The sequence below is a fragment of the Melospiza melodia genome, chromosome 2 (genome assembly GCF_035770615.1).
Source record: "Melospiza melodia melodia isolate bMelMel2 chromosome 2, bMelMel2.pri, whole genome shotgun sequence".
In the NCBI taxonomy this organism is placed as follows: domain Eukaryota; kingdom Metazoa; phylum Chordata; class Aves; order Passeriformes; family Passerellidae; genus Melospiza; species Melospiza melodia.
The window spans coordinates 54695358-54709964 of record NC_086195.1 but is presented as its reverse complement, the minus strand read 5'-3'; positions in this window follow the sequence as shown (position 1 = coordinate 54709964).

Here is a 14607-nt window from a genome sequence, read left to right as displayed (position 1 = left end):
AGCAAGTGGCTCCTGCAATCTGCCATCAAAATGTTGGCAGGCGAGTTTTGTTTTCCAGGGAAAAGCGCCGTTGTTTGTGTTTGGTGGCCTGTGGCTGGGAGTGACCGGCTGGCTCCTTAGAATCCACGATACGCAGGATGGTTCCCAGACTCATGGTGGCACCAGTGCCAAGTTGGGCTGGTTTGATAGTACCAAGTGGTTCCTGCAATCTGCCATCCAGAAGCGGGGCAGCTTACTTTTGTTTGCCAGGGAAACGGGCCGAGGTTTTTCTCTGGGGGCCTATGGCTTGGAGTGACCGGCTAGGTCCTGAAAAGCTACGATAGGCAGGATGGTAACCAGATCCATGGTGGCACCAGTGCCAAGTAGGGCTGGTTTGATAGTACCAAGTGGCTCCTGCAATCTGCCATCAAAAAGTTGGCAGGCGAGTTTTGTTTTCCAGGGAAAAGCGCTGTGGTTTGTGTTTGGGGGCCTGTGGCTGGGAGTGGCCGGCTGGCTCCTTAGAATCCACGATACGCAGGATGGTTCCCAGACCTGAGGTGGCACCAGTGCCAAGTCGGGCTGGTTTGATGGTGAAAAGTGGCTCCTGCAATCTGCCATCCAGAAGCGGGATAACTTACTTTTGTTTGCCAGGGAAACGGGCCAAGGTTTTTGTCTGGGGGCCTATGGCTGGGAGTGACCGGCTGGCTCCTGAAAAGCTACGATAGGCAGGATGGTGACCAGACCCATGGTGGCACGAGTGCCAAGTTGGGCTTGTTTGATAGTACCAAGTGTCTCCGGCAATCTGCCATCAAAAAGTTGGCAGGCGAGGTTTGTTTTCCAGAGAAAAGCGCCGTTGTTTTTGTTTGGGGGCCGGTGGCTGGGAGTGGCCAGATGGCTAATTAGAATCCACGATACGCAGCATGGTTCCCAGACCTGAGGTGGCACCAGTGCCAAGTCGGGCTGGTTTGATACTACCAAGTGCGTCCTGCAATCTGCCATCAAGAAGCGGGGCAGCTGACTTTTGTTTGCCAGGGAAACGGGCCGAGGATTGTGTCTCAGGGCCTATGGCTGGGAGTGAGCGTCTGGCTCCTGAAAAGCTACGATAGGCAGGATGGTGACCAGACCCATGGTGGCACCAGTGCCAAGTTGGGCTGGTTTGATAGTACCAAGTGGCTCCTGCAATCTGCCATCAAAAAGTTGGCAGGCGAGTTTGTTATCCAGGGAAAAGCGCCGTTGTTTGTGTTTGGGGGCCTGTGGCTGGGAGTGGCCGGCTGGCTCCTTAGAATCCACGATACGCAGGATGGTTCCCAGACCAGAGGTGGCACCAGTGCCAAGTCGGGCTGGTTTGATGGTGCAAAGTGGCTCCTGCAATCTGCCATCCAGAAGCGGGATGACTAACTTTTGTTTGCCAGGGAAACGGGCCGAGGTTTTTCTCTGGGGGCCTATGGCTGGGAGTGACCGGCTGGCTCCTGAAAAGCTACGATAGGCAGGATGGTGACCAGACCCATGGTGGCACCAGTGCCAAGTTAGGCTGGTTTGATAGTACCAAGTGGCTCCTGCAATCTGCCATCAAAATGTTGGCAGGCGAGTTTTGTTTTCCAGGGTAAAGCGCCGTTGTTTGTGTTTGGGGGCCTGTGGGTGGGAGTGGCCGGCTGGCTGCATAGAATCCACGATACGCAGGATGGTTCCCAGACCTGAGGTGGCACCAGTGCCAAGTCGGGCTAGTTTGATGGTGAAAAGTGGCTCCTGCAATCTGCCATCCAGAAGCGGGATAACTTACTTTTGTTTGCCAGGGAAACGGGCCAAGGTTTTTGTCTGGGGGCCTATGGCTGGGAGTGACCGGCTGGCTCCTGAAAAGCTACGATAGGCAGGTTCGTGACCAGACCCATGGTGGCACCAGTGTCAAGTTGGGCTGGTTTGATAGTACCAAGTGGCTCCTGCAATCTGCCATCAAAATTTGGCAGGCGAGGTTTGTTTTCCAGGGAAAAGCGCCGTTGTTTGTGTTTGGGGGCCTGTGGCTGGAGTGGCCGGCTGGCTCCTTAGAATCCACGATACGCAGGATGGCTCCAAGACCCAAGGTGGCACCAGTGCCAAGTCGGGCCAGTTTGATGGTGCAAAGGGGCTCCTGCAATCTGCCATCCAGAAGCAGGGCAGCTTACTTTTGTTTGCCAGGGAAACGGGCCGAGGATTTTGTCTGGGGGCCTATGGCTGGGAGTGACCGGCTGGCTCCTGAAAAGCTACGATAGGCAGGATGGTGACCAGACCCATGGTGGCACGAGTGCCAAGTTGGGCTTGTTTGATAGTACCAAGTGGCTCCTGCAATCTGCCATCAAAATGTTGGCAGGCGAGTTTTGTTTTCCAGGGAAAAGCGCCGTTGTTTGTGTTTGGGGGCCTGTGGCTGGGAGTGACCGGCTGGCTCCTTAGAATCCACGATACGCAGGATGGTTCCCAGACCCAAGGTGGCACCAGTGCCAAGTTGGGCTGGTTTGATAGTACCAAGTGGTTCCTGCAATCTGCCATCCAGAAGCGGGGCAGCTTACTTTTGTTTGTCAGGGAAACGGGCCGAGCTTTGTGTCTGGGCGCCTATGGCTTGGAGTGACCGGCTAGGTCCTGAAAAGCTACGATAGGCAGGATGGTGACCAGACCCATGGTGGCACCAGTACCAAGTTGGGCTGGTTTGATAGTACCAAGTGGCTCCTGCAATCTGCCATCAAAAAGTTGGCAGGCGAGTTTTGTTTTCCAAGGAAAAGCGCCGTTCTTTGTTTTTGGGGGCATATGGCTGAGAGTGGCTGGATGGCTAATTAGAATCCACGATACGCAGGATGGTTCCCAGACCCAAGGTGGCACCAGTGCCAAGTCGGGCCAGTTTGATGGTGCAAAGGGGCTCCTGCAATCTGCCATCCAGAAGCAGGGCAGCTTAATTTTGTTTGCCAGGGAAACGGGCCGAGGATTTTGTCTGGGGGCCTAGGGCTGGGAGTGACCGGCTGGCTCCTGAAAAGCTACGATAGGCAGGATGGTGACCAGACCCATGGTGGCACGAGTGCCAAGTTGGGCTTGTTTGATAGTACCAAGTGGCTCCTGCAATCTGCCATCAAAATGTTGGCAGGCGAGTTTTGTTTTCCAGGGAAAAGCGCCGTTGTTTGTGTTTGGGGGCCTGTGGCAGGGAGTGGCCGGCTGGCTCCTTAGAATCCACGATACGCAGGATGGTTCCCAGACCAGAGGTGGCACCAGTGGCAAGTCGGGCTGGTTTGATAATACCTAGTGGATCCTGCAATCTGCCATCCAGAAGCGGGACAGCTTACTTTTGTTTGCCAGGGAAACCGGCCGAGCTTTGTGTCTGGGGGCCTATGGCTGGGAGTGACCGTCTAGGTCCTGAAAAGCTACGATAGGCAGGATGGTGACCAGATCCATGGTAGCACCAGTGCCAAGTTGGGCTGGTTTGATAGTACCAAGTGGCTCCTGCAATCTGCCATCAAAATTTGGCAGGCGAGTTTTGTTTTCCAGGGAAAAGCGCCGTTGTTTGTGTTTGGGGGCCTGTGGCTGGGAGTGGCCGGCTTGCTAATTGGAATCCACGATACGCAGCATGGTTCCCAGACCAGAGGTGGCACCAGTGACAAGTCGGGCCAGTTTGATGGTGCAAAGTGGCTCCTGCAATCTGCCATCCAGAAGTGGGGCAGCCTATTTTTGTTTGCCAGGGAAACGGGCCGAGGATTTTGTCTGGGGGCCTATGGCTGGGAGTGACCGGCTGGCTCCTGAAAAGCTACGATAGGCAGGATGGTGACCAGACCCATGGTGGCACCAGTGCCAAGTTGGGCTGATTTGATAGTACCAAGTGGCTCCTGCAATCTGCCATCAAAATGTTGGCAGGCGAGTTTTGTTTTCCAGGGAAAAGCGCCGTTGTTTGTGTTTGGGGGCCTGTGGCTGGGAGTGGCCGGCTGGCTGCTTAGAATCTACGATACGCAGGATGGTTCCCAGACCAGAGGTGGCACCAGTGCCAAGTTGGGCTGGATTTATAGTACCAAGTGGTTCCTGCAATCTGCCATCCAGAAGCGGGGTAGCTTACTTTTGTTTGCCAGGGAAACGGGCCGAGGTTTGTGTCTGGGCGCCTATGGCTGGGAGTGACCTGCTAGGTCCTGAAAAGCTACGATAGGCAGGATGGTGACCAGACCCATGGTGGCACCAGTGTCAAGTTGGGCTGGTTTGATAGTACCAAGTGGCTCCTGCAATCTGCCATCAAAATTTGGCAGGCGAGTTTTGTTTTCCAGGGAAAAGCGCCGTTGTTTGTGTCTGGGGGCCTGTGGCTGGGAGTGGACGGATGGCTCCTTAGAATCCACGATACGCAGGATGGTTCCCAGACCAGAGGTGGCACCAGTGCCAAGTCGGGCTAGTTTGATGGTGAAAAGTGGCTCCTGCAATCTGATATCCAGAAGCGGGGCAGCTTACTTTTGTTTGCCAGGGAAACAGGCCGAGCTTTGAGTCTGGGGGCCTATGGCTGGGAGTGACCGGCTGGCTCCTGAAAAGCTATGATAGGCAGGATGGTGACCAGACCCATGGTGGCACCAGTGCCAAGTTGGGCTGATTTGATAGTAGCAAGTGGCTCCTGCAATCTGCCATCAAAAAGTTGGCAGGCGAGTTTTGTTTTCCAGGGAAAAGCGCCGTTGTTTGTGTTTGGGGGCCTGTGGCTGGGAGTGGCCGGCTGGCTCCTTAGAATCCACGATACGCAGGATGGTTCCCAGACCCAAGGTGGCACCAGTGCCAAGTTGGGCTGATTTGATAGTACCAAGTGGCTCCTGCAATCTGCCATCCAGAAGCGGGGCAGCTTACTTTTGTTTGCCAGGGAAACGGGCCGAGCTTTGTGTCTGGGGGCCTATGGCTGGGAGTGACCGGCTGGCTCCTGAAAAGCTATGATAGGCAGGATGGTGACCAGACCCATGGTGGCACCAGTGCCAAGTTGGGCTGATTTGATAGTACCAAGTGGCTCCTGCAATCTGCCATCAAAAAGTCGGCAGGCGAATTATGTTTTCCAGGGAACAGCGCCGTTGTTTTTGTTTGGGGGCCTGTGGCAGGGAGTGGCCGGCTGGCTCCTTAGAATCCACGATACGCAGGATGGTTCCCAGACCTGAGGTGGCAACAGTGCCAAGTGGGCTGGTTTGATAGTACCAAGTGGCTCCTGCAATCTGCCATCAAAAAGTTGGCAGGCGAGTTTTGTTTTCCAGGGAAAAGCGCCGTTGTTTGTGTTTGGGGGCCTGTGGCTGCGAGTGGCCGGCTGGATCCTTAGAATCCACGATACGCAGGATGGTTCCCAGACCAGAGGTGGCACCAGTGCCAAGTTGGGCTGGTTTGATAGTACCAAGTGGCTCCTGCAATCTGCCATCCAGAAGCTGGACAGCTTACTTTTGTTTGCCAGGGAAAGGGGCCGAGGTTTGTGTCTGAGGACCTATGGCTGGGAGTGACCAGCTGGCTCCTGAAAAGCTACGATAGGCAGGATGGTGACCAGACCCATGGTAGCACCAGTGCCAAGTTGGGCTGGTTTGATAGTACCAAGTGGCTCCTGCAATCTGCCATCAAAAAGTTGGCAGGCGAGTTTTGTTTTCCAGGGAAAAGCGCCGTTGATTTTGTCTGGGGGCCTATGGCTGGGAGTGGCCGGCTGGCTCCGTAGAATGCACGATACGCACCATGGTTCCCAGACCAGAGGTGGCACCAGTGCCAAGTTGGGCTGATTTGATAGTACCAAGTGGCTCCTGCAATCTGCGATCCAGAAGCGGGGCAGCTTACTTTTGTTTGCCAGGGAAACGGGCCGAGGTTTGTGTCTGGGGGCCTATGGCTGGGAGTGACCGGCTGGCTCCTGAAAAGCTACGATAGGCAGGATGGTGACCAGACCCATGGTGGCACCAGTGCCAAGTTGGGCTGGTTTGATAGTACCAAGTGGCTCCTGCAATCTGCCATCAAAACTTGGCAGGCGAGTTTTGCTTCCCAGGGAAAAGCGCCGTTTTTTGTGTTTGGGGGCCTGTGGCTGGGAGTGGCCGGCTGGCTAATTAGAATCCATGACAGGCAGGATGGATCCCAGACCAGAGGTGACACCAGTGCCAAGTCGGGCTAGTTTGATGGTGCAAAGTGGCTCCTGCAATCTGCCATCCAGAAGCGGGGCAGCTTACTTTTGTTTGCCAGGGAAAAGGGCCGAGGTTTTTGTCTGGGGGCCTATGGCTGGGAGTGACCGGCTGGCTCCTGAAAAGCTACGATAGGCAGGATGGTGACCAGACCCATGGTGGCACCAGTGCCAAGTTGGGCTGGTTTGATAGTACCAAGTGGCTCCTGCAATCTGCCATCAAAAAGTTGGCAGGCGAATTTGTTATCCAGGGAAAAGCGCCGTTGTTTTTGTTTTGGGGCCTGTGGCTGGGAGTGGCCGGCTGGCTCCTTAGAATCCACGATACGCAGGATGATTCCCAGACCTGAGGTGGCACCAGTGCCAAGTTGGGCTGGTTTGATAGTAGCAAGTGGTTCCTGCAATCAGCCATCCAGAAGCGGGGCAGCTTGCTTTTGTTTGCCAGGGAAACGGGCCGAGCTTTGTGTCTGGGGGCCTATGGCTGGGAATGACCGGCTGGATCGTGAAAAGCTACGATAGGCAGGATGGTGACCAGACCCATGGTGGCACCAGTGCCATGTTCGGCTGATTTCATAGTACCAAGTGGCTCCTGCAATCTGCCATCAAAAAGTCGGCAGGCGAGTTTTGTTTTCCAGGGAATAGCGCCGTTGTTTGTGTCTGCGGGCCTGTGGCTGGAGTGGCCGGCTGGCTCCGTAGAATCCACGATACGCAGCATGGTTCCCAGACCCAAGGTGGCACCAGTGCCAAGTTGGGCTGGTTTGATAGTACCAAGAGGTTCCTGAAATCTGCCATCAAAAGTTGGCAGGCAAGTTTTGTTTTCCAGGGAAAAGCGCCGTTGTTTTTGTTTGGGGGCCTGTGGCTGGGAGTGGCCGGCTGGCTCCTTAGAATCCACGATACGCAGGATGGGTCCCAGACCCAAGGTGGCACCAGTGCCAATTTGGGCTGGTTTGATAGTAGCAAGTGGTTCCTGCAATCTGCCATCCAGATGCGGGGCAGCTTACTTTTGTTTGCCAGGGAAACGGGCCGAGGTTTGTGTCTGGGGGCCTATGGCTGGGAGTGACCGGCTGGCTCCTGAAAAGCTACGATAGGCAGGATGGTGACCAGACCCATGGTGGCACCAGTACCAAGTTGGGGTGGTTTGATAGTACCAAGTGGCTCCTGCAATCTGCCATCAAAAAGTTGTCAGGCGAGTTTTGTTTCCCAGGGAAAAGCGCCGTTGTTTGTGTTTGGGGCCCTGTGGCAGGGAGTGGCCGGCTGGCTCCTTAGAATCCACGATACGCAGCATGGTTCCCAGACCCAAGGTGGCACCAGTGCCAAGTCGGGCTGGTTTGATAGTACCAAGTGGCTCTTGCAATCTGCCATCAAAAAGTTGGCAGGCGAGTTTTGTTTTCCAGGGAAAAGCGCCGTTGTTTTTGTTTGGGGGCCTGTGGCTGGGAGTGGCCGGCTGGCTCCTTAGAATCCACGATACGCAGCATGGTTCCCAGACCTGAGGTGGCACCAGTGCCAAGTTGGGCTGGTTTGATAGTACAAAGTGCGTCCTGCAATCTGCCATCCAGAAGCGGGGCAGCTTACTTTTGTTTGCCAGGGAAACGGGCCGAGCTTTGTGTCTCGGGGCCTATGGCTGGGAGTGGCCGGCTGGCTAATTAGAATCCACGACAGGCAGGATGGTTCCCAGACCAGAGGTGGCACCAGTGCAAAGTCGGGCTAGTTTGATGGTGAAAAGTGGATCCTGCAATCTGACATCCAGAAGCGGGGCTGCTTACTTTTGTTTGCCAGGGAAACGGGCCGAGGTTTGTGGCTGGGGGCCTATGGCTGGGAGTGACCGGCTGGCTCCTGAAAAGCTACGATAGGCAGGATGGTGACCAGACCCATGGTGGCACCAGTGCCAAAGTTGGGCTGGTTTGATAGTACCAAGTGGCTCCTGCAATCTGCCATCAAAATGTTGGCAGGCGAGTTTTGTTTTCCAGGGAAAAGCGCCGTTGTTTGTGTTTGGGGGCCTGTGGCTGGGAGTGGCCGGCTGGCTCCTTAGAATCCACGATACGCAGGATGGTTCCCAGACCCAAGGTGGCACCAGTGCCAAGTTGGGCTGATTTGATAGTACCAAGTGGCTCCTGCAATCTGCCATCCAGAAGCGGGATAACTTACTTTTGTTTGCCAGGGAAACGGTCCGAGGTTTGTGTCTGGGGGCCTATGGCTGGGAATGACCGGATGGCTCCTGAAAAGCTACGATAGGCAGGATGGTGACCAGACCCATGGTGGCACCAGTGCCAAGTTGGGCTGATTTGATAGTACCAAGTGGCTCCTGCAATCTGCCATCCAAAATTCGGCAGGCGAATTTTGTTTTCCAGGGAAAAGCGCCGTTGTTTGTGTTTGGGGGCCTGTGGTAGGGAGTGGCCGGCTGGCTCCTTAGAATCCACGATACGCAGCATGGTTCCCAGACCCAAGGTGGCAACAGTGCCAAGTCGGGCTGGTTTGATAGTACCAAGTGGCTCCTGCAATCTGCCATCAAAAAGTTGGCAGGCGAGTTTTGTTTTCCAGGGAAAAGCGCCGTTGTTTGTGTTTGGGGGCCTGTGGCTGGGAGTGGCCGGCTGGCTGCTTAGAATCTACGATACGCAGGATGGTTCCCAGACCAGAGGTGGCACCAGTGCCAAGTTGGGCTGGATTTATAGTACCAAGTGGTTCCTGCAATCTGCCATCCAGAAGCGGGGCAGCTTACTTTTGTTTGCCAGGGAAACGGGCCGAGGTTTGTGTCTGGGCGCCTATGGCTGGGAGTGACCTGCTAGGTCCTGAAAAGCTACGATAGGCAGGATGGTGACCAGACCCATGGTGGCACCAGTGCCAAGTTGGGCTGGTTTGATAGTACCAAGTGGCTCCTGCAATCTGCCATCAAAATTTGGCAGGCGAGTTTTGTTTTCCAGGGAAAAGCGCCGTTGTTTGTGTCTGGGGGCCTGTGGCTGGGAGTGGACGGATGGCTCCTTAGAATCCACGATACGCAGGATGGTTCCCAGACCAGAGGTGGCACCAGTGCCAAGTCGGGCTAGTTTGATGGTGAAAAGTGGCTCCTGCAATCTGATATCCAGAAGCGGGGCAGCTTACTTTTGTTTGCCAGGGAAACAGGCCGAGCTTTGAGTCTGGGGGCCTATGGCTGGGAGTGACCGGCTGGCTCCTGAAAAGCTATGATAGGCAGGATGGTGACCAGACCCATGGTGGCACCAGTGCCAAGTTGGGCTGATTTGATAGTAGCAAGTGGCTCCTGCAATCTGCCATCAAAAAGTTGGCAGGCGAGTTTTGTTTTCCAGGGAAAAGCGCCGTTGTTTGTGTTTGGGGGCCTGTGGCTGGGAGTGGCCGGCTGGCTCCTTAGAATCCACGATACGCAGGATGGTTCCCAGACCCAAGGTGGCACCAGTGCCAAGTTGGGCTGATTTGATAGTACCAAGTGGCTCCTGCAATCTGCCATCCAGAAGCGGGGCAGCTTACTTTTGTTTGCCAGGGAAACGGGCCGAGCTTTGTGTCTGGGGGCCTATGGCTGGGAGTGACCGGCTGGCTCCTGAAAAGCTATGATAGGCAGGATGGTGACCACACCCATGGTGGCACCAGTGCCAAGTTGGGCTGATTTGATAGTACCAAGTGGCTCCTGCAATCTGCCATCAAAAAGTCGGCAGGCGAATTATGTTTTCCAGGGAACAGCGCCGTTGTTTTTGTTTGGGGGCCTGTGGCAGGGAGTGGCCGGCTGGCTCCTTAGAATCCACGATACGCAGGATGGTTCCCAGACCTGAGGTGGCAACAGTGCCAAGTGGGCTGGTTTGATAGTACCAAGTGGCTCCTGCAATCTGCCATCAAAAAGTTGGCAGGCGAGTTTTGTTTTCCAGGGAAAAGCGCCGTTGTTTGTGTTTGGGGGCCTGTGGCTGGGAGTGGCCGGCTGGCTCCTTAGAATCCACGATACGCAGGATGGTTCCCAGACCAGAGGTGGCACCAGTGCCAAGTTGGGCTGGTTTGATAGTACCAAGTGGCTCCTGCAATCTGCCATCCAGAAGCTGGACAGCTTACTTTTGTTTGCCAGGGAAACGGTCCGAGGTTTGTGTCTGGGGGCCTATGGCTGGGAGTGACCAGCTGGCTCCTGAAAAGCTACGATAGGCAGGATGGTGACCAGACCCATGGTAGCACCAGTGCCAAGTTGGGCTGGTTTGATAGTACCAAGTGGCTCCTGCAATCTGCCATCAAAAAGCTGGCAGGCGAGTTTTGTTTTCCAGGGAAAAGCGCCGTTGTTTGTGTCTGGGGGCCTATGGCTGGGAGTGGCCGGCTGGCTCCGTAGAATGCACGATACGCACCATGGTTCCCAGACCAGAGGTGGCACCAGTGCCAAGTTGGGCTGATTTGATAGTACCAAGTGGCTCCTGCAATCTGCGATCCAGAAGCGGGGCAGCTTACTTTTGTTTGCCAGGGAAACGGGCCGAGGTTTGTGTCTGGGGGCCTATGGCTGGGAGTGACCGGCTGGCTCCTGAAAAGCTACGATAGGCAGGATGGTGACCAGACCCATGGTGGCACCAGTGCCAAGTTGGGCTGGTTTGATAGTACCAAGTGGCTCCTGCAATCTGCCATCAAAACTTGGCAGGCGAGTTTTGCTTCCCAGGGAAAAGCGCCGTTTTTTGTGTTTGGGGGCCTGTGGCTGGGAGTGGCCGGCTGGCTAATTAGAATCCATGACAGGCAGGATGGATCCCAGACCAGAGGTGACACCAGTGCCAAGTCGGGCTAGTTTGATGGTGCAAAGTGGCTCCTGCAATCTGCCATCCAGAAGCGGGGCAGCTTACTTTTGTTTGCCAGGGAAAAGGGCCGAGGTTTTTGTCTGGGAGCCTATGGCTGGGAGTGACCGGCTGGCTCCTGAAAAGCTACGATAGGCAGGATGGTGACCAGACCCATGGTGGCACCAGTGCCAAGTTGGGCTGGTTTGATAGTACCAAGTGGCTCCTGCAATCTGCCATCAAAAAGTTGGCAGGCGAATTTGTTATCCAGGGAAAAGCACCGTTGTTTTTGTTTTGGGGCCTGTGGCTGGGAGTGGCCGGCTGGCTCCTTAGAATCCACGATACGCAGGATGGTTCCCAGACCTGAGGTGGCACCAGTGCCAAGTTGGGCTGGTTTGATAGTAGCAAGTGGTTCCTGCAATCTGCCATCCAGAAGCGGGGCAGCTTGCTTTTGTTTGCCAGGGAAACGGGCCGAGGTTTTTGTCTGGGGGCCTATGGCTGGGAATGACCGGCTGGATCGTGAAAAGCTACGATAGGCAGGATGGTGACCAGACCCATGGTGGCACCAGTGCCATGTTCGGCTGATTTCATAGTACCAAGTGGCTCCTGCAATCTGCCATCAAAAAGTCGGCAGGCGAGTTTTGTTTTCCAGGGAAAAGCGCCGTTGTTTGTGTCTGCGGGCCTGTGGCTGGAGTGGCCGGCTGGCTCCGTAGAATCCACGATACGCAGCATGGTTCCCAGACCCAAGGTGGCACCAGTGCCAAGTTGGGCTGGTTTGATAGTACCAAGAGGTTCCTGAAATCTGCCATCAAAAGTTGGCAGGCAAGTTTTGTTTTCCAGGGAAAAGCGCCGTTGTTTGTGTTTGGGGGCCTGTGGCTGGGAGTGGCCGGCTGGCTCCTTAGAATCCACGATACGCAGGATGGGTCCCAGACCCAAGGTGGCACCAGTGCCAATTTGGGCTGGTTTGATAGTAGCAAGTGGTTCCTGCAATCTGCCATCCAGAAGCGGGGCAGCTTACTTTTGTTTGCCAGGGAAACGGGCCGAGGTTTGTGTCTGGGGGCCTATGGCTGGGAGTGACCGGCTGGCTCCTGAAAAGCTACGATAGGCAGGATGGTGACCAGACCCATGGTGGCACCAGTGCCAAGTTGGGCTGGTTTGATAGTACCAAGTGGCTCCTGCAATCTGCCATCAAAAACTTGGCAGGCGAGTTTTGTTTCCCAGGGAAAAGCGCCGTTGTTTGTGTTTGGGGCCCTGTGGCAGGGAGTGGCCGGCTGGCTCCTTAGAATCCACGATACGCAGCATGGTTCCCAGACCCAAGGTGGCACCAGTGCCAAGTCGGGCTGGTTTGATAGTACCAAGTGGCTCTTGCAATCTGCCATCAAAAAGTTGGCAGGCGAGTTTTGTTTTCCAGGGAAAAGCGCCGTTGTTTTGTTTGGGGGCCTGTGGCTGGGAGTGGCCGGCTGGCTCCTTAGAATCCACGATACGCAGCATGGTACCCAGACCTGAGGTGGCACCAGTGCCAAGTTGGGCTGGTTTGATAGTACAAAGTGCGTCCTGCAATCTGCCATCCAGAAGCGGGGCAGCTTACTTTTGTTTGCCAGGGAAACGGGCCGAGCTTTGTGTCTCGGGGCCTATGGCTGGGAGTGGCCGGCTGGCTAATTAGAATCCACGACAGGCAGGATGGTTCCCAGACCAGAGGTGGCACCAGTGCAAAGTCGGGCTAGTTTGATGGTGAAAAGTGGATCCTGCAATCTGACATCCAGAAGCGGGGCTGCTTACTTTTGTTTGCCAGGGAAACGGGCCGAGGTTTGTGGCTGGGGGCCTATGGCTGGGAGTGACCGGCTGGCTCCTGAAAAGCTACGATAGGCAGGATGGTGACCAGACCCATGGTGGCACCAGTGCCAAGTTGGGCTGGTTTGATAGTACCAAGTGGCTCCTGCAATCTGCCATCAAAAAGTTGGCAGGCGAGTTTTGTTTTCCAGGGAAAAGCGCCGTTGTTTGTGTTTGGGGGCCTGTGGCTGGGAGTGGCCGGCTGGCTCCTTAGAATCCACGATACGCAGGATGGTTCCCAGACCCAAGGTGGCACCAGTGCCAAGTTGGGCTGATTTGATAGTACCAAGTGGCTCCTGCAATCTGCCATCCAGAAGCGGGGCAGCTGACTTTTGTTTGCCAGGGAAACGGTCCGAGGTTTGTGTCTGGGGGCCTATGGCTGGGAATGACCGGATGGCTCCTGAAAAGCTACGATAGGCAGGATGGTGACCAGACCCATGGTGGCACCAGTGCCAAGTTGGGCTGATTTGATAGTACCAAGTGGCTCCTGCAATCTGCCATCCAAAATTCGGCAGGCGAATTTTGTTTTCCAGGGAAAAGCGCCGTTGTTTGTGTTTGGGGGCCTGTGGTAGGGAGTGGCCGGCTGGCTCCTTAGAATCCACGATACGCAGCATGGTTCCCAGACCTGAGGTGGCACCAGTGCCAAGTTGGGCTGGTTTGATAGTAGCAAGTGGTTCCTGCAATCTGCCATCCAGAAGCGGGGCAGCTTGCTTTTGTTTGCCAGGGAAACGGGCCGAGGTTTTTGTCTGGGGGCCTATGGCTGGGAATGACCGGCTGGATCGTGAAAAGCTACGATAGGCAGGATGGTGACCAGACCCATGGTGGCACCAGTGCCATGTTCGGCTGATTTCATAGTACCAAGTGGCTCCTGCAATCTGCCATCAAAAAGTCGGCAGGCGAGTTTTGTTTTCCAGGGAAAAGCGCCGTTGTTTGTGTCTGCGGGCCTGTGGCTGGAGTGGCCGGCTGGCTCCGTAGAATCCACGATACGCAGCATGGTTCCCAGACCCAAGGTGGCACCAGTGCCAAGTTGGGCTGGTTTGATAGTACCAAGAGGTTCCTGAAATCTGCCATCAAAAGTTGGCAGGCAAGTTTTGTTTTCCAGGGAAAAGCGCCGTTGTTTGTGTTTGGGGGCCTGTGGCTGGGAGTGGCCGGCTGGCTCCTTAGAATCCACGATACGCAGGATGGGTCCCAGACCCAAGGTGGCACCAGTGCCAATTTGGGCTGGTTTGATAGTAGCAAGTGGTTCCTGCAATCTGCCATCCAGAAGCGGGGCAGCTTACTTTTGTTTGCCAGGGAAACGGGCCGAGGTTTGTGTCTGGGGGCCTATGGCTGGGAGTGACCGGCTGGCTCCTGAAAAGCTACGATAGGCAGGATGGTGACCAGACCCATGGTGGCACCAGTGCCAAGTTGGGCTGGTTTGATAGTACCAAGTGGCTCCTGCAATCTGCCATCAAAAACTTGGCAGGTGAGTTTTGTTTCCCAGGGAAAAGCGCCGTTGTTTGTGTTTGGGGCCCTGTGGCAGGGAGTGGCCGGCTGGCTCCTTAGAATCCACGATACGCAGCATGGTTCCCAGACCCAAGGTGGCACCAGTGCCAAGTCGGGCTGGTTTGATAGTACCAAGTGGCTCTTGCAATCTGCCATCAAAAAGTTGGCAGGCGAGTTTTGTTTTCCAGGGAAAAGCGCCGTTGTTTTGTTTGGGGGCCTGTGGCTGGGAGTGGCCGGCTGGCTCCTTAGAATCCACGATACGCAGCATGGTTCCCAGACCTGAGGTGGCACCAGTGCCAAGTTGGGCTGGTTTGATAGTACAAAGTGCGTCCTGCAATCTGCCATCCAGAAGCGGGGCAGCTTACTTTTGTTTGCCAGGGAAACGGGCCGAGCTTTGTGTCTCGGGGCCTATGGCTGGGAGTGGCCGGCTGGCTAATTAGAATCCACGACAGGCAGGATGGTTCCCAGACC